At 43.2% G+C, this 19090-nt stretch overlaps 1 protein-coding gene across 14 annotated transcripts in view; it reads left to right on the forward strand.

Moving 5' to 3' along the window:
* The window catches only part of foxp1b (forkhead box P1b), a 739458-nt gene that overhangs the window by 161892 nt on the left and 558476 nt on the right, over positions 1-19090 (forward strand). For 11 of the 14 annotated variants that reach the window (XR_011934140.1, XM_072472250.1, XM_072472248.1 and 8 more), the window contains one exon: positions 13483-13612. The exons of the other annotated variants lie outside the window; for them this stretch is intronic. The gene's annotated coding sequence lies outside the window, so the exon portion shown is untranslated. The remainder of the gene's footprint in view (positions 1-13482; positions 13613-19090) is intronic. 14 annotated transcript variants of the gene reach the window in all.

Here is a 19090-nt window from a genome sequence, read left to right on the forward strand (position 1 = left end):
TTATTCCTTCCAATATTCCATTATTACCAATTATCTCTTGTTTCTCCTGTTCTCATTCTTGTCCATGTCCCCTTTTTTCTTTCCTGTTCACTGCCTTTAATTTTCCCACTTCCCTCTGCACTTCTGTGTATCTATTCTCATCTTTGTCTTTATCCTTAATTATTCTCTATTCCCCCCTCCGTCCCGTGCCCCTTCGATACACGTACAAATCCTCCTCAAAAGCAATTCCAGCTGCTGCACACTTGCACTGCGATTCACTGAATTCCATCAAACAGCTTGGCCTATTCCTGGTTAGTATGGCCACCGTCTCTTATGAATGTGAGGTACTGGGGAACGGCATTGTCGGGGGTTAACGCCCGGTCCTAGGGCCAGCGAAGGAAGTAAAAGTCGGGAGACAGCACAGAGGAGGGGAATGTCGAAGACCAGCAAAAAAACGGCCGTGAAAAAAGCAGCTGAAAGTCCGTCGGGGAGTGGAAAGGTCACCGCGGGGTCAGTAAAGAAAATGGAGGCTGGAGCACCAGGGGAGGCCGCATTGCTTATGGCTGAAGAAATAACTAAGGTGATGGCTGCGGAATTCGAAAGGCAGTTTACAAAATACATGGAGACAATGAGGAAGGAGATGAGGGAGGTTTTGAGTGCGCTGGTGGAGGAGGCGATTTCCCCAGTGATGACGGCGGTGGCGAGCGTAGTGGCGGCGGTGCGAGAGCAAGGGGAGGCGCTGAAGGAAGTGGAGTAGACGTTATTGCAGCACGGTGATCAACTTGCCTTGATGGGGAAGGAGATGCGGAAGGTGATGGACATTAACAAGGATCTGCGAGGAAAAATGGAAGACCTGGAAAACAGATCCAGGCGACAGAATTTGAGGATTGCGGGGCTGCCCGAAGGAGTTGAAGGACCGAAGCTGACTGAGTACTTTGCCGCGATGCTGGCAAAACTATTGGGGGAGGGGGAGGATCCCTCCCGATATGAACTGGATCGGGCTCATCGGTCGTGGAGGCCTGTACCAAAGGCGAGTGAGCTGCCAAGGACAGTGACTCTGCTTCCGTAGGTACAGTGTGAAGGAGAAGGTCCTGAGCTGGGCCAAGCAGAAGCGGGTGGTGCAGTGGGCTGGAGCTGGTATACGTGTATACCAGGACTTTACGGTGGAGCTGGCGAGGAGGCGGACTGCCTTCAACCGGGTGAAGAGGGCACTGTACATTAGCAAGGTGCAGTGCGGCATTGTATATCCAGCGAAGCTGAGGGTGACTTATAAGCTCAGGGACTTTTATTTTGGAACGGCGGAAGCAGCAGAGGAGTTTGCAAAGGCAGAAGGACTGTGGCAGAACTGACAAATTGAGAAATGGCCATGTGCCGATGTAAGCTCATGACTGTATTTTCTTCTTTTTTGTTTCACTGCGTGCGGGTGTAGGGGCTAAAGGAGCCAATGTTGTATATATTTGGACAAGGGAAGGGATGGGACTTTCACTTGAAATGAGTGCTCTTTGGGGTGTAGGTGGATATGCGGGGTGTGTGTGCTAAAAGGGGATCTCTGGGCTTTCCTAGGGCCGGGCAAGGGGGAAAGGGACCCGGGCGGGGTCCTCCACGCTGGCCGGTTTAAGCCGGCCAGTGAACGGGCGTGAGGTGGGGGGGAGGGGCTGCGGCCATCGGAGCCTGGTAGAACAGGGTCCGAGTGGTCTAGCCGGGGTGGAAAGTTGTGGGGAAGGAACCGAGGTTGGGAGGAGGAGTCTTACAAGAGGCAGTGGACGGGAGGAGCTGGAGACTTTGGGGTGGGGGGGGGGGGGTGGCGGGGGGGCGTACAACTCTTGGGTATCATGTATGGTACTCTTTCAGAGGCTGGATGGCGTTGAGTGTAGGGGGGGAGGGGAAATGGACTCTATAGGTCAATGGTGACCATGGGCGGTCCCGGACTCCTTTTTCTTTTTCTCCTTTGTTTTCTGTTTCCACCGTGGGAGGGTTTGGTTTATTGGATGCATATATTGACAGGTGGGCCGTTGTTTGGGGTGGTGGGAGGATGGGATCATTGGTATTGTTAAGGGGATTGATTTTGTATTTGTTACCATTTACTGTTTGTGGGTGGGGTGTAAATTTTTGAAAGAAAATGTGAAAATGTAGAATTAAAAAAATATATTTTTTAAAATGAAAGTGAGGTACTTAAGGGAATTCAGAACCAGAGTGCTCTCTTGGACAAGTTAAATTGCCTAGATGAGTCTTAAGAGGCATTTGTCAAATTTTCTCCCTCCAAATTGCTCTGCCTCTTAGGAAATTGCATGGTTTTGCATGGGTTGGAGGGTATATAATATTTTGATGCACAAGTTGTCACAGTTGTGTAGTGGTATGATCCCAGTTGATGTTAAACGGGATGTGAAGATCCCAGAATGGAACCTCGGCTCAAAAAATTATAAAACGTGGAGGAAGAGAGTCACAGCGCCACTAATTTGTTTTAACAATATTACGATTCCAGACCAGACCCGACAGTGGCTGGGATACTGGACCAAAACCCTAATCTTTTAGTTTATTTGAAAGACTATGCAGAAAGAATGATTCACTCCAGGAGTGAATGCATGAAGAAATAGGGCTTTTGTATTTTTAAAACAAAAACTTTATTATGACTACAATATTAAACTTCTTAACTTCACACTCAAAAAGAACAGCTTACAATTACACCTTAAACACTATTACTCAATTTCCCATGAAACAACAAGGGCGAAAAACAAAACATACAACTGTCTATCTTACTGTGGGGGGAATTGTGGACTACACATCAGGCAGATCAGAATTAAACTCCTCTCGGCAAAAACTGCCTCACGCAAGCTTTTCAAAATGTCTCTCTACATACCCCGGCTCCACTCGGCAATGACCTCATCGCCCCAAACCAAAAAAACAAAGTATCTCTCCAGGCTCCAAAGCACACTCATCTCTCTCTCTCTCGCTCTCTCTCTCTCTCTACCCCCCCCCCCCCCCCCCCCAAAGGGGCTTTCCCAGTCAAACCACAGTCTATTAGTCTGGACTGAAAAACACATTCCTTTGTCAATTTCACCTTATGGCTGCTAAAAGTACCCAGGACCTGCAAAACAGAATTATTTTTAAATAAACATGGCCACTGCAGTTAAATGTGCTCTTAACCCCAGGCATTACCCAATACATTGAATCCAATATTCCAAAAGTCTTCCAGTAGTCACAACAACAAGAAAACGTTTATTAATCATGAAAAAATTGGGATTTGATGCATTATGTCTTTAATACCCCCTAAGATTAACAATTGAACACAGGTTTTAGGATTAACATGGATTGCCAAATACATCTTAATCTACAATGATTTCATTAACACATAGTCCCTTTTTAAAACACAAGATTGGCTGTGGTCAAATACAAGCACTGAATCTAAGTTAGTGGATTTCTCCCCACAATCTCCCTAGATGGAATAGAGTAGAATTCCTAGAAGGAGGCCACTCGGCCCATCGGATCTGCACCGACCCTCTGCAAGATCACCCCACCTAGGCCCTAATCCCGATAGAACACCTAACATATACATCCTTGTGCACTAAGGGACAATTTAGCATGGCCAATCCACCTAACCTACACATCTTTGAATTGTGGGAGGAAACTGGAGCAGGCACGGGAAGAACATGCAAACTCCACACGGACAGTCACCCAAGTTCGGAATTGAACCCGGGTCTCTGACGCTGAGGCAGCAGTGCCACCGTGCATCCCCTTGTCACATGAGAGTTTCCAAACTCCACTCCCAAAAACACGCTTTAAGATCTTTTCTCATAATTATGCTTTGCCTTGGCAGTTTGCATTCTTAAATCCAGATCAGCTTTTCCAAATGACACTTTTAAACAAAGCTTCTCACTCCACTTTTAACAGCGATTCTAGTCCAGGATTTGACACCAACCTTTAAGGATTTCTTTGTCTTGATTGCTGTGTAGACTTCTCACAATTGCTTTAACGCTGGACTCCCAGACTGTATTAAAATGGCAGCAGATATTTGATTTAAGTTTAAATTTGTTAATACAATTGTCTCTTTCACTCAGAACACTTTGTTTACTCCTCCTTGAATTCTTCTGAACAGTACCTTGGTCTGTGTTCACTTAACTCCACTTGTCTTACATTCTTTCTGTCCCAATTCCCTGGTTATCCAGACTGTAACTTTTAGCTGCCTCTTTGCAGCTCCCATCCTGTCCAGTCTTTCTTCTGGCAGAGTCGAGATCTTCATTCCCTAAGGTCCTGTCTCCAACTGCCCACAAATTCAGCTAAAACTAAAACTTAAAAATTTGTTTTTATCCTTACAAGGGCTTCCAATTGCCAAGCAAACCCTGCTAGTTCAATTTTTTGTTCATGCCGTAACCCTCTCTAAGCACAATACAATCACAGTTGAAGTTTAAATCAATCCTCACACATACAAACAACTTTGTTCAGCATGAATCTAAGTACAGGTGTTACAGACACAGAAACATTAAATTAAACCTTTTTTGATTATTTCTGATTTAAAAATAAAAAACTGGTTTGAGGAATATGGTGAGGTGGATCTGAGACCAGGAAGAGATCCTTCATGATCTGATTGAATGGCGGAGCAGGCTCAAAGGGCTGAATTGCCTACTTCTACTCCTAATTCCTACATTCCACTTAAAACTATACCTTATTTGTAATGTTTACCAATACAAACATAAACTTCTTTAAACTATCTTTGTTTTCCCAACAGTAGATGAAATGTTTAGTCCAGAGGGTCTTTACTACTCATCATTGTATGTTTGTAGCAGAGCATGGATGAGTATTGCAAGCCAAAAGTGGCACCACAAATCCATGTTAGTCACTTTATCAATGGCAAAACCTGCTGCATAAGGAAAAGGTGCACAATGTCAGTGCGCAACTTGTTTGTGGTCCGTATCTACAGAATCTTCCAAGTTCCATCTGCTCCATTGTAGACCGAGATCACACTCCATCAGAAACTCTTCGCCCTTTTGTTGTTGCTAATTTTCCCATCTCCGCTCTGTGTGCAAAGTGACATGCTGCAGGTTTGCGCAGTGCTTGAGGGAACGGCTCATGACACAGCAGGTCCAGGTAGAGGAGGTCCAGAGGAGGACAGATATACTCCCAGAAATGGAGTATTACTCTTGCCCCTTCTCCTGCAGCAGCTGATGCTGATTTGCCACTCCTCATGTCCAGCTCTGAATGTTTGTCCAGACCATGTGGGGCTCCTATAAGCATTCCTATAAGATTATTCCGATTTAGTGGAGTAGATCAGCAATTAGGGCGTGATCTTCCCCAAAGGGAACAAAGACCCGGAGCGAGCACTTTTAGCTGCAGTGCTGAGAAACACATGACTATTCAACGCGACTTGCTTTAAATAAGGGGCCTGAATGTGGAACAGATGGCCGAGGCCGCATATAACCCCCTTTTTTAAAATTGGGGGGGGGCTCTGCTCGCCGGAACACCATATTTTAGCGAGTGATTGGGACCCCCGAAAATAATCCTCCCCCCTCAGCCCGAATGCAACATGGGAGTGTCCCCCAGTGCCAGGCTGGCACCCAGGTGGCACCAACAATTCCAGGGCAACACCCTCCCCAAAGGATATGCAGCTGGGGGCCTCCGATCCCCTTAGAGACCTTCACGGGTGCTGTTCCCTCTGGTCCCCGTTTGTGGGGACCAGTATCAAACGGCACTTCCCTAGGTCCCAGGGCAAAGGGATTGAATCCCAAAGCCTCAGATACCTCTGGAATCTGCACATTAGAGTAAGGCTTACTGCCTCACTCTAATATGCAGATTTGCTATAATGTAATCCTGCCCACTGAGGGTGGGATTCCACTTGCAACGTCTAGCAAGATTGCGCTGAATCTCACGAGGTGTTACGAGCCGTGTAAATCCCTGGAGCGGGGTCTTCTGGCTTTCACCGGCCACACTGCACTTCAGCGAGCTGCTTTTCCGGCACAGCGTAGCTGGAGGATCGCGCCCTTAGTCTTCTTAGGTGATGTCCTCAGTAATGCCTTGATGAAATCTTGACAAATGTTGCAGAAAGTCTGCCGACATATTTTGGAGATCTGCACAGCCCTAGCAACTGAACATGAAATGGGAAGCATTCCTTGAGAAGAACTTCATAACGCACACTTACACCGTGCATACTCCCAAACAGTTGGTCGCTGTTAGGAGAAGGTGTTAGGACAAACACTACCTGTCAAAATGTTGTGCAGTCTTCCAATTGAATACTAGCTCCACTTTTGACACTTATGGAGTGCTGTAGTCTCTTAACGAGCTTCCGGGTGGTCATTTCTAGTGTGTGCGTCAACTTCTTTACCAATATGGTGCCAGATGCTGAATGTTGGCTAAACTGGGACCTTGGCTGAAGAGCTGATCTCCACCACCTTTGAAGATCTTCTATGCCAGAAGGTACTATCAAAAAATGCCCTGTGTAGGAAATTTCTTCAGTCCTCAAGAATTCTATCTGAACCACTATGCATGTTGTACTTTGGTACAAACCTTATCCTTTTATTAAGATGCTGATAGTTGTTTACTTTTGACTAAAACTTACTGCAGACTTATATTTATTTAGCTGACTGGCTTTTTAGAGCTTATTTTCAGGAAGGAACCAAGAGTGTTGTCCTTCACATTACTGGAAAATCCCCAGAAATGGCCTTCATAGGTGTCAGATTTCAGACTTTCTAAGATTGGTATCAAAGGGAGAAGCAGAAAAGAAAAAAGCTGATTGTTTTAGATAAGAATTACAACTAAAGCATATTTAAACCGTTGCAGCTGTTGGAAGGATCAGTAATTATATAAAAGTGTTAAATTGGGGAGCCAGGCATAACAGGTTTTCCCTCCATTCATTCAAAAGGTGAATAATGGATTGACCCATGGACTATACTTTTGTCTCCTGATTCAGTGTAAACCTGAGTTAGGAGGGCCAAAGTGAAGGCAGAATTTAGAATTTTCCACCAACATTCCCTCCGCTTTCTATCATCATCAAGCCGGGAATAGTGGCTGGTTGCTGGTTGTGGCCAGATACTCAATTAGTGACATCGGGTTGGTAATTTAAATCCCTGCTGGAAATTCAAATTTCCCTGCTTTGGTTCCTGAAGACTGTGGGAATGCAGCCAGGTAAGTCCGTTTTTGAACCTTGGCACATGCTTTCTGAGGATCTGTGAACCATTTGACAAGTAGGTTTAAATGCTCTTGCCAATGCTTTCATCTCCCATGTATACCCCACGTATCCCCATCCCCCCTCCAATTCTGATACCTCTTCCATATCCCTCATGCCCATAATCTACTTTCTAGTATCCACTCAATGAACCATTGGAATGTCTGGCAAGACTTTTAAATGCTCCAGGAACTGATGCAATTTTAAAAAAAAAATTCAGAGTACCCAATTCTTTTTTTCCAATTAAGCGGCAATTTAGTGTGCCCAATCCACCTGCCCTGCACAACTTTGGGTTGTGGGGGTGAGACCCACGCAGACATGGGGAGAATGTGCAAACTCCACACAGGCAGTGACCCAGGGCCGGGATTGAACCCGGGTCTTCGGGGCCATGAGGCAGCAATGCTAACCACTGCGGCACCGTGCTGCCCACGAACTAATGTAATAAGCAAAGAGCATTTGAAAATCTGTTTTTTAATTGCTCATCTTACAACCTCACAAGGATGTCAATCAAGCAGGGCCATTTATAGAATTGATATCAAAGCCTGAACCCACTTCACACTTCTTAATCTTGTCCAAGTAAATAAACAGATATTGGTAACCACATCAAGGAAAGAACAACGTGGTACAAGGCAATAAGAATGTTAATGAGGCAAAGCTAATGCCCCGCCAACCCATGCTGTGTAAACATATCCCTGCCGAGCTGAGTCCATTACCACTTTTGGAGCCCAGCCAAGCATTCATAATGAGGCCATCTGGAAAAAGCAGGTGTCTGGTCATCTGTTCAAACTGATTTTGGCAAATGTGAGGGCTGGAGGGCCTAACAACAATGAATTGAATTGGACCAAAACGGCAGTAAAATTGTCTTCTAACCTGCAGCCTTGCCATCCGCCCATTTCCGTTCCCACCTTGGGCATGCCTTGGTAGCCAGTCTCCTGACACCAGGAGATCAATATATGGGGTGAGTTGGCTAACTTTTCAAAGTCGGGCCTGCAAAGTCATGAAATACCTATGGTTCCAGAATTTAGAATGAAAATTGGCCCCTTTAAAGTTGTGTTCCCAATTTGCTGAATTGACCAATATTTGCTGTACACAGATAATTCCACATACCTCTGAACAGACCTAGGATAATTTCCCCTCTAATTTGTATGACACCTGCCTGCAGAAGTTGTTGGTTTATAGCGAGACAGTTACAGATGTGGGCTGTCTGCTGCAAGGAAACCTATGGGCCGACCTGGCTGACTGTAAGTGATCATGCAGCTAGGATGGTGACAGTGACTGGGATTTTATGCCCTTGTCTGCCCAGATGTAAATGACAAGGAGGTGCAAAATCTTACGAGAGGCTGAAAATTAGATTCTCGCTGGCGAGATCTCATGATGTGATCATCCTGTCAGTGAGGTTTGTAATAGGTTTTTTAAAACAGGAATAGGTGGCATGGTGGTGCAGTGGTTAGCACTGTTGCGGCACGGTGGTGCAGTGGTTAGCACTGCTGCCTCACGGCGGCGAGAACATGGGTTTGATCCCGGCCCCGAGTCACTGTCTCTGTGGAGTTCGCACATATTTTGTGTGTCTGCATTGATCTCACCCCCACCAATCCAAAGATGTGCAGGGTAGGTGGAATGGCCACGCTAAATTGACCCTTAATTGGAAAATAAATAATTGGGTACTCTAAATTTATTTTTAAAAACAGGAGCCAGGAGAAGAGAACCTGCCTGCGGCACACCGTAAGTACTGACTGGGCCCTGGAGGGAGGAGCACTGGTGTATGCCTCTTGCACTTGGGGGCAGTGTGCGGGGGGGGGGGGGGGGGCTTTTTCTGGGAAGATCCATGGTGGGGGTTCTTCGTGTGCGCGTGTATGTGTGTGCTTGTGGGGGGAACCTAGGTTTTATTGGTTTTATTTTAGTACTGTTGGATCGGGGTGTCCTTTAAAAATGGCGCTGACCATCACGCCTGCGTGGGATCTGCCTCCAGCATTTTATTCTCAGGATGTTGGAAAATCTGGTGAAAAATCCAGCCAGCGGGCTGCATACTGTTGCTCTTTCTAGCTTTAGTCTATTTGCTCTGTTTAGGTCACCTTTGCTCATGAGTCGCCAGGTATCTTTATGATACCACCACGTGGTTCAAGTTCAGGTTATGATTAATAACACAGCACACCGCTTAGTAAGGATTAAAACAACGGTCATTTATTATATACAACAAGCAATATTAATACCCTAATACTACTATTTATATAATAAACCTATCACTACTGGCCAATACTTAACTTAGGAAGAGCCCACCAGGTCAGGGAAACGAATGGCTTGTCCAATCAAATCTGGCCCGCGGGATTCAAAAGGGCTGCTGCAGGTCGGTGGCTAGGTGTCTCTACCGGATAGCGATCGTTGGATTCAAACTTACACTTGCCGGTGGCTGGTCTTGCGAAGGTCTCGAGCAGGCGAAGATGAGAGAGAGAGAGATCTGAACTTGGACCTTTACTTTTATAGGGCCCAGGGGCTTCCCGCATCCCGGGGCGGCCCTTGACCCTGAGTCCCAAATGATTGGATTCTGTCCCCAGTTTCTGGGGTCGATGTGTCCAATGGTGAGGCGATTCCTCGATCGGGGGGTGGTTGCTCATCGGGGGTTGGGCGCTCACCTGTCTTTGTTTCGGCCACTGCAGGCGCCGACAGGTCTGGCCCGGTATTCAATTGCTAATATGTTGCAATTGTTCCCGGGGATAGCTGATTTAACTGTGGATGTCTGAGTAGATTAGGTGTAAACAGTCCTGAATGCAACTGCGGATATCTGGGTTGATGAGCTGTTGATAGCCCTGAGTATCGATCTGGGCTCCGTTCCCAGAGCTGAATATGCAAACCTATCTGCAGCTGCCTGCTTGTGTCTTCTTGGCTGCTTTTCCCAGCAGTCTTTCGGGTTAGCCATTTTAAACTGGGTTTTGGCCAGATTAATCGGAACGCAGCCATTTTACATGGCTACAATACCACTTTTTTCACTTGAGCCAGCACTTCGAAAAAATAACCAAAAATTCTGCCTAATGGTTTGACATGTAAAGCTCTTGAAATGTGTGAGAATATGGCAAGACTTCCAATTTACACTGCTTACTCAACGCACGCTTATTGAAGTGTGGTTATGCATTAGATGCGATGAAAAAAATTAAGCTTGTGTCAAGACCTGGCAAATGCAAATATTACATATGAAACATGGCACTTTGTGCAATACAGATATGCTGTCAACCTAGTAAATTTGCAGGGCAGCACGGTGGCGGAGTGGTAGCACTGTAGTCTCATGGTGCCGAAGTCCCGGGTTTGATCCTGGCTCTGGGTCACTGTCCGTGTGGAGTTTGCACATTCTCCCTGTGTTTGTGTGGGTTTCGCCCCTACAGTCCAAAGATGTGCAAGGTAGGTGGATTGAACTTGCTAAATTGCCCCTTAATTGGAAAAAATGAATTGGGTACTCTTAAATTTATTTTTAAAAAACTAGTAAATTTGCTAATGCTACCATGCCATATTCCTTGAAGCATTTTGCTAATGTTTCCTAGCCCTGGAGTAATGCACAGATGATTGGGTCAAACTGCCTCCTCATGCCAGACTGTTGCATTGCTGCCCACTGTGATGGTGATTTAAAATAATTTCCTCTTTTACACACTTCACACAGCTGAACAGATGTTTCACCGGTATTAAATAGTGGATAGGATGCTCAATATTTTGCCACTTGCCAACAAGCTAAGTTCTCATTGCCCCAATGGGTTTCTGTTGACATCATTTTTTACTTGACATTTTTGTCTCCTTCTTTCAGCCTTGTCAAAGACTGCTAATAGATTCAGATGCACTTGGAACATCGAAAGCTCTAAGAATTCATCCCCCCATTCCCCTGCAGGATACATAGCTTTAAGTAGCCTCCTCCCTGTAAATGCCAGCTGCAGTGTGATGTTCTGCTCCCAATCCCTTCGGTACCTCGGTGTGCAAGGCCAAGGAACATATGGCATTATAAAAATGAGCTGACCCTTGACAGTTGCTACATGCTTGCCCAGTGAGTTCTTGGTTAGTATTGCACCAGTTACTAGCTAATCTCATTTGTACTTTTCTGGACTGGAAAATCAAACCTTCATAATCTTCAGTGAAATCCACCACATAGAATATCTATGAAACAAGGAAAAAAAAGATAATCAAACTGTTGGCAGGATGAGAAAAGAAATGCAAGTTTTTGCAGTGGATTTATCCTTGCACTATCTTTTTCTCTCTACATTCACACCTTGAAAATCTTCTGTCCCTTGTGATTCCGTTGGTGCCACCAGCCCTCTTGTAGGTTAACCAACTGGCCAGACTTAACAGGCATGCATTCAAACTGAGCCAGATCTGAGCTTTGGATAATGAGCAGGAATGGGACCTTACGTGCTTTTTTCCCTTAACCTAAGGATACCGAGGCCAAATGAAATGCCCCTGCCACTGCATTGGCTGAGCTCAGCTGAGTTGCCAATGTATCAACTCTGTAATCTTATTGTGTTGTGCATTTATCTGCTGAGCCTTACGTGCACCAGAACACCAGTTTTATGCTTTTTAAAATCATTCTTATGATTCCATACTCCCACTGGGGAGAGGCAATCAAAGGGAATGTGGGTCAGAACTAGAGTGGCAACACAGTCATGTTGCTTCTCCCACCCTTCCTCCTTTTGAATATGACTTTTTACTGGGAGCAAGAGATAGCTGAATTTACCTTTTTTTTGTTTAATAAATTTGCAGCTGTGAAAGGGGAAAAGGGGTCAAGTGATCTTAAAGAACTGGCATATGTAGAGATTCACTTTAGAATGCTGAGGAGTGCATTATATTGTAACTTATGGGAAGGGTAACGATGTCACCTCTGCTAAAAGGATACATGAACATCAGTGTGAAAAGTGATACTCTTGTATCTACAAAGAGTATAGTTTCGACATGTATTAACTAATTATGAGCTCTTGATTATGGATACATTCCCTAGCCTCCTGTCATGGAACTGAGAGTGAAAGTAGGGAGGGAGGCTGCTGAGTGTGGGCTCATTCTTTTATGACTCCAAACCTTAAGCTCCAACCCAAGCGTATATAAGGTTAAACTTCGTAAAGTACAAACTGTGCGTGAGACTTGGGGATGAGGTTTAGGGCAGAGGGTGGTAGCAATTTTTTTTAACAGAGGTATTTGTGAGTCTTTGGCACATATTACCAGAGTTAGTGATTAAAAGATTGACCATGACAACATTTAAGAATAGGTTACTCAGGTGCCTGATGGAAAAGGCAATAAAGTGGTATGGCAATAGAGAAATGAGATTAATACTACTCATCTGGAGAAGGATAAGCATCAAAGTGGACTGGGTGGGCAGAACATGGAACAATGCTGTTGTAATTCTATCTAAGGTGCTTTAGCAAGCAGTTTGGGAATATGCTGTCCTGAACTCAAGTGAAAAGATGCACACATCCCTGCAGATGCTGTGATTTAATTAGCAGATACTTATTAGAAGTCTCTTTCAATCATCATATTACGATGATCACAAAAACCAAGCCAAGACTTCGTTCCTCTCTTTTATGCTTATTCCCCGTGTCTGCGTGGGTTTCCTCCGGGTGCTCCGGTTTCCTCCCACAAGTCCTGAAATATGTGCTTGTTCGGTGAATTGGACATTCTGAATTCTCCCTCAGTGTACCCAAACAGGCTCCGTAGTTTGGCGACTAGGGGATTTTCACAGTAACTTCATTGCAGTGTTAGTGTAAGCCTACTTGTGACACTAATAAAGATTATTGTTATTATTATTATTTAAGTTAAATCACAGACCACACTGGTATTTATTGTAAAGTGGAATTGATGTGTATGTTTTAAAACTTTTGTATAAAAATAAAATATCAGCTTTGTGCTGGAGTTACTGTGTCCGCATTTTGCTTCATGCAATTTTACATTTACATTTCAATGTTCTTTGGACATTTTTAAGTGAGGAATTTTAAAAATGATTTTAAATGAATGTATTTACCTTTAAATTAAGTATTTGATGTTGTACTGTTATCAATTTAGGCAGGGTGTAACTTAAGTTGATAATAGTACTTTGTTGCACTGGGAAAAATAATGATATAAAAGACAAAACAAATTTTACTGCAAAATCTCATAGAATCTCAATAAAGCAATTAATTAAAATGGTGGTTAGATAAAATTCAATTAATTTGTATCCAAACTAGTTTATTTTGATAGAAGATACATTGTGAATAACACAAGCCGTATTTGTTTCATTAAAATGGGCCTGATTTAAAAAAAAAGATGATTTCTATAATCAGGAAAAAATCCTTACTTTTTGAGTTACCAGTATTTGTTATGCTAAAAGTGCTGATCATCTATATTCATTACAGCTCACATATAACCGAATTACAAATAGACAACCTGTATATCCAGTGGTACTGTTATCACAGTTATCTACAATCTGACTGCACAAATACTGACCACAGCAAAGCAGTTTCTTAGTCAACAACTACAAAGAAGGTAAGCCTTAACCCAATATCTGTTTGATTGAAATTCATTTTTAAATACAAAACGCCTTTTAAGCAGGGCTTTAATTCACACTAGCACCTTGATTTGTAGTTGCCATGGTGAATCAAGTCTGTCATTTGACAAGAGATTCACCCATTTATGACAGCACTTTATCTTGTCTCTCCAGGGGAAGAAAATGTCATAAGTGAGAGCAGGAAAAATTAAAGCTTTGAAATACCAAAATTCCTTGATTTCATTTTCATTATTCAGCTATCATTGCCTCCTGATAATGGCAACTCTATGGAAATAAATAATGTTTATTCTAAAAAAAAATTATCAAATGTTTTTGTGCCGAAACGGGCAAGGCTTTTTGATTGTCAGTCTTATGAAGTCTAGCAAGGAATAGTATTATTAGATAAACCTTCAGTGACCAAATCTCATTTCCTTTTCATTATGGTGTCAAAATAATTATACATAGGTAATTTGTGGTGGGAATTGTGGAATGAGCAGAAAGATCAATTGCTGACGACCACTTGCAGCTCGTGTTCTTAACTGGGTTGAGTTAAACAGCAGAATGTGAATGCTGATAGAATAGGTGGCATAGTACACTGGTGCGACACAGCATGCAGAACATTACTGATATACTGTATAATTGGAATCTTGCCACAATGAAAGCTTTCACACATGGAAAATATTATTGTGTCTGTTATATTGTATGCAGTTAGAACTGTGGAATCCTCTTTCCATTCTGAGATGAAATTCAAAACAAGAAATACTTGCAATATTTCCTTTCAAATAATTTTGGAAACATTTGAGGTGTTTTTCAATTTAAACGCAATACTTAGGTAAGCCAGCAATTAACATATGGAAATATTGTCAGTGCCATTTTATTAGTATGATAAAGGTTTCGTTTTCTTTTGTCAAGAAGGCATGAGTAAATTTTGCCACGTTTCTTTATATTTTATACTGTCAAGCTTGCAGAATTGGACTGAAATTGAATAAGACAGCATATCATAGCTAATTCATGAAACAAATAAAAAGAATTACTGAAATCATCCCACCTGTTTTGTTACTGCACTTGTTTAGGCACATTTTGCATTGCCTGTATTAAAGGTTATTGGTTACAAGTGCATAATTTTCAGGAAGTGGAATAACAGAAGAGCTTAAATTTTGGTTGTGCATTTGAGCATAAGCAAGATTTTCTGGAAACTTAGATTGCGGGGGGATGGAATCCAGCTTTGGCATTTATAGCATAAATCTGTCAGTGTCCTTATTCACTCTACATTTGGTATAATCACTTCAAAAAAGTAAATCTATCTCCCATATTTACCAGATAAAAATACATTCTGAGTCTGCTTTTCCTTTTTGAACTTCATATTATTTGAATCTGAAAGCAGATTCTGCCGAAGACTTTTTCTGAATCTTAATATACTTCATCGTCAGCTGTTAAAGCTGCTTTAGACTGTGCATAGGTCTTAGGGTTTATTTTAGCATTTATGCGGGGTGGCCACATGTTTAACATTTAGCATTCTCAAGTGACATTTGATAGGACTTTCACAATCCTTTTATAAAGGAGCTGAGCCATTAACATCACCCGCTCCTGCTGTAGTATACAAGATGTTCTTCCTTCCAAAGAGCTGTACATAATCTTTTGTCAGGCCAGTAACTGAATGATTTTTTAAGCCCGGTGGGCAATACTTGTGTCCATGCGTAACATAGATAGACCGCAGTAGTCAGCAGCTGCATGCAATTTTAACTACACTCATTGAGCTGTAATAAAACAATATAAGCATTGCTCGGGGGAAAGATTGTATGCAGTTATCTTTAGACAACGCTTGAGCATATGAATGCAGAGCTGGATGACAAGAGGATTTTCAGATTGTGTTTTGATTGAATTGCAGAATTGAACAGGTCTAAAGTGTCAGTGGAGAGCTAATGTTTGCTGTATTACAAAAGTTTTGCTCATGGAGAGTTTCTTATGCTAAAACATTCAGCAGATTTTATTTTTTGGCAGCTGACAACAATAAAGGGGTGAGTCCACATTTGGACAGGAGCACACTTTGTTGGGCTCACCCATAATAATGCTGTTATGACAGAGACATTATGAAGGTTAACAGGAAAGACCCAGGTCCAGGAGTGATTCCAGGCAGCTGGCAGCCAGGAGAATCGGAAACACGCCACCAATGAAAACTGCAGTGAAAAGCAAATTAAACCCCGTATCTGCCATCTCACTTGCTTTTCTGTACTTTCCTGTTTGGACTTGAAGGTGATTACAGTCAATGCAGTGACAGTTGACGGAAGCTCTGCTACAAGAGTATTTATTTACAGTGAATCGTGGTGATGCTGTGCAGGATGCGGTTTCACGCAGGATGTGCAGTCCCCACCCCCTGGTTTGATCTTTTTTTTTTTAAAAAGCAACCTGATTACTGAGGCCAGAGCCTTTTGGGAGAAAGTATTGTGTAACATGCTTCTGCTTGGAATACACTTGTAGTGCAACATCATAGGAAGTTCCTTCATAGGGTTCAAGGCAGCTTCAGACTCAGAAGTGAAATGTACCAAAGATAACGTTTGGGCACAGAAAGTGGGAAGTGAGCATCTTAAATTTGCTGCTGACTATTAATAGTATAGGACATTTTAAATTCAAATTGAGTAGCTTCAGATATCATGGTACCACCATCAACAGCTCTCTCTTTTCTTAAACTATTCTTGGCTGCAAACCAAATACATGGATTCAATACTTTTCTGAAAAGCAAAAATAATTAGGTAATTATCTTATTTGGCTTGGGCTTGTTGTAAGGTTTGTTCATGACGGCCATAGACTGCAGTTACTCACTGACAGTGCAGCAGATCCAGAAAGAACGGTAGGCTGCATCCTGCTTAGAAGGAAAATGCCTTTTGTTTTAACTGTAATATTATGCCATTTTATGTGATAAAATTTGAACTTTGTCAATGTGAAAAATTATGACTTTTTTTGAAAACTATTTTCACATATGTTTCCTTTTAACCTTTTTAACTTTTTTAAAGAAAAAACTATGCACTCTCTGTTTCCATGAAACCATACTTTTCCTTGTGGTAATTTAGCTTTAATTCTGGAATTGCAAAGTACCTGGAGAAACGTTTTATTGTGATGTCTCCTTTGTATATTTTATGTATTAAAAACACACTATTACAGACCACTTCAAAATACAGTCATTCACTTCTGTAATTTTGGGACTTTCTTGTGTTTTTCCTCTCCTGACCCTAGTCAAATTTTGGTTGTACCTTGGTTGTCTTAAATATCTACTATTGAGTGGAAGTTTGAACTATAAATCAATCCTGTAGCAGTCTCCAGGTGAGCCTGTGCTTTGACATCTACTACCTGTAATTTGAGGGCGTGATCCAGATAATGATATTTAAGTGAGTCTAATGGCTCATTTAAATATGTAATTTGAATACTAGTATATGCAATAAAATGCGCAGCTGTGATCTAATGGGCACTGGCGTGATGGGTGAATCGTGGGAGTGGCCCAAATTGGGCATCACGCTGAGCGCAAAACCTTGCGCGGGTCACTCGATTTGTGGTGCTGCGCCCAGCGAGGGCGTGATCCAGATAATGATATTTAAGTGAGTCTAATGGCTCATTTAAATATGCGTGGCCGTGTTGATGCACATGCACTCGGGAATCATTGCCCACACCAGTGAGGCCTGAACCAGGTGCCGATTAGTACTATCCTCCACAAGTGGAGAGAAGTTGTGATGGCCCCTTGGTACAGGGAGGGGGGGGGGGGAGGGTCTCAGAGGCCATTGGAGCCCCTCGGATGGTCAGGGACACGACAGGGCAGGATAGTACCCTACCACGTCCGCTGGTATTGCCACATGGGCACCCTGGTAGTGCCAGGGTGACATAGCAAGGGTGCCAGGGGAACTGCCCAGGTTCCTGGCTGGTAGTGTCAGGATGTCCGAGTGCCAGGTTGGCACTACTAAGGGTCGGGGCCTGAGTGGGGCCATGTCTATGAAAGGGAAGGTAACGGATTACGAAAGGTGGGGGCAGCTGAAGGGAGAGGATTGGGGATTGAAGGGTTGGTGGTGGGGCCTGGAATGGAGGTGCCCTCAGTGACACCATAGCGGGGTGCCCTCACTTGGGGAGGGGGGGACCTTGCCCATGGGTGGGTGCTGTGGGGGGGACCCTTCAGCTCACTTAGAGATCAGGGTACCCTTTCAAAATGATGCTGCAATCTTTGAGCAGCAGGTCTCGCCAGTGAGCTCAGCTCCCTGCTACTGAAAAGATTTTTCAGTGTGGGCTGGACTGGAGAGAAACTCCCAAGGCCCCAAAAAATGACTAAGTGCAGATGAATACTGGTCTGGATTGCACCCAAAAAGCTGACAGGAAAAACCCGCCAAACTCGCCCTAAATGACACTAGATATTTTTTGGTTGAGTCGCACTCAATTATGATTGTTAATATTGATTATAACACTACTCGTCACCTGAAGTCCATTTTGAAAATCGCCAACTTTCTCTCTTTTCCGTTGCCCATATTGACCCTTTGTTGGTGTTGGTAGTGAGTCTTGACACCGTTTTAGTACACCTGTGTAGTTAGTTCAACGCAAGCAAGACTTCTGTCTCCTAATTGTTACTTTACCCCAAGAGCATTGAGGCCGAATTTACCACCCCTCCCTCTGCCTTGGCTAAATTCAGCTTCCTCAACACAAACGATGGATCTAATCTGCAACCTTTGTGGTCTGTGGAGCTGAGGTATCTACTGGAAAAATTCACTGAGCCACTAAAGGAGCTACAGGCAGTTAGAAGTACAATTTTTAAAACTTAAGATGACGTCCATGATTTGTCTCAGTTGGGTACATATAAGGATAGATTTACAATCCCAGTGTATCCTATGTGCCATCTATGCGATCGCCAGAATGTGGGTGTGGAGGTCATTGGGCCCAGCAGGATCTTCCATCCATTTGTAGGAATGGATCTAAAATCCTGGAACCCACTGAGCTTATATCTGATATGTGCTTCTGGTGCACAGTCATAAAATCTTTCCTTCACTATTCACACTGAAGAGTGTAATTGATGCAGGAATTATTTAGTTGTTGGATGCTGGCCTCTCTGTGATCGAATTCAGTGCTTCCCGTAACTCTTTCACATCTACCATCTGCAGGTGTACCCTTACCAGCATGCAGGCTTAATATTTGAACCCATTTATTTCCCAAATATTGTGCAAAATATACAAATAATGCACATAAATGCAACTTTAAACAATGTCCTAATCAGATTGCTTGCCACTAAAGTGACAGATGAGCTTGTTTGTTCAAGTATAGGCACATAATGCTTGAAGTGACAGGTGAGTTTGAGTTCTAAGTTGCTTTCTGCACAAAGACACTGATGAAATTTGATTTCATTCCAGTGAGTAATGAAGATCCTCTTTCACACAGGTAAGTTCACTAACGGTAGCAAAACCGTGTCAGCCTATCTGACGATTCAGGGACATCTGTTCGCATTTGGACTC

Source organism: Scyliorhinus torazame, chromosome 13 (assembly GCF_047496885.1).
Source record: "Scyliorhinus torazame isolate Kashiwa2021f chromosome 13, sScyTor2.1, whole genome shotgun sequence".
Taxonomy (NCBI): domain Eukaryota; kingdom Metazoa; phylum Chordata; class Chondrichthyes; order Carcharhiniformes; family Scyliorhinidae; genus Scyliorhinus; species Scyliorhinus torazame.